This window comes from Apaloderma vittatum, unplaced genomic scaffold (assembly GCF_000703405.1).
Source record: "Apaloderma vittatum isolate BGI_N311 unplaced genomic scaffold, ASM70340v1 scaffold35465, whole genome shotgun sequence".
Lineage (NCBI taxonomy): Eukaryota > Metazoa > Chordata > Aves > Trogoniformes > Trogonidae > Apaloderma > Apaloderma vittatum.
The window spans coordinates 3,355-3,613 of record NW_009719426.1 but is presented as its reverse complement, the minus strand read 5'-3'; the positions used below and the strand labels follow the sequence as shown (position 1 = coordinate 3,613).

The following is a 259-nucleotide window of genomic DNA, read 5'->3' as shown; positions in this document are numbered from 1 at the left end:
AGCACGGGGTGGCCAGGAGCTGCTCCATCTCAACGGCTGGTTCTAGACGTTGCTGCTTCCATTTCTAATCGGATTTCAAGTCAGCAATTACATTTCAAAGCCTTTCATTCAGCTGCCCTAATGGAGTGAGGGCTTGGAAAATGAATTCAGACGTAAAACTTGACTAGATTTTGCCCTTAATTGGAGAATGACATTTTGGGAGATCAAAGCTAATTTGTCTGCAAAAGTTAGCCCCAGAGACGGAGGAAAGAAGAAAATA

At 43.6% G+C, this 259-nt stretch overlaps 1 protein-coding gene across 1 annotated transcript in view; it reads right to left on the bottom strand.

Moving 5' to 3' along the window:
- Positions 1-259, bottom strand: part of DPH1 (diphthamide biosynthesis 1) — a gene marked incomplete at both ends in the record, with an annotated part of 3,165 nt that overhangs the window by 1,203 nt on the left and 1,703 nt on the right. The gene's annotated exons all lie outside the window — the stretch shown is intronic.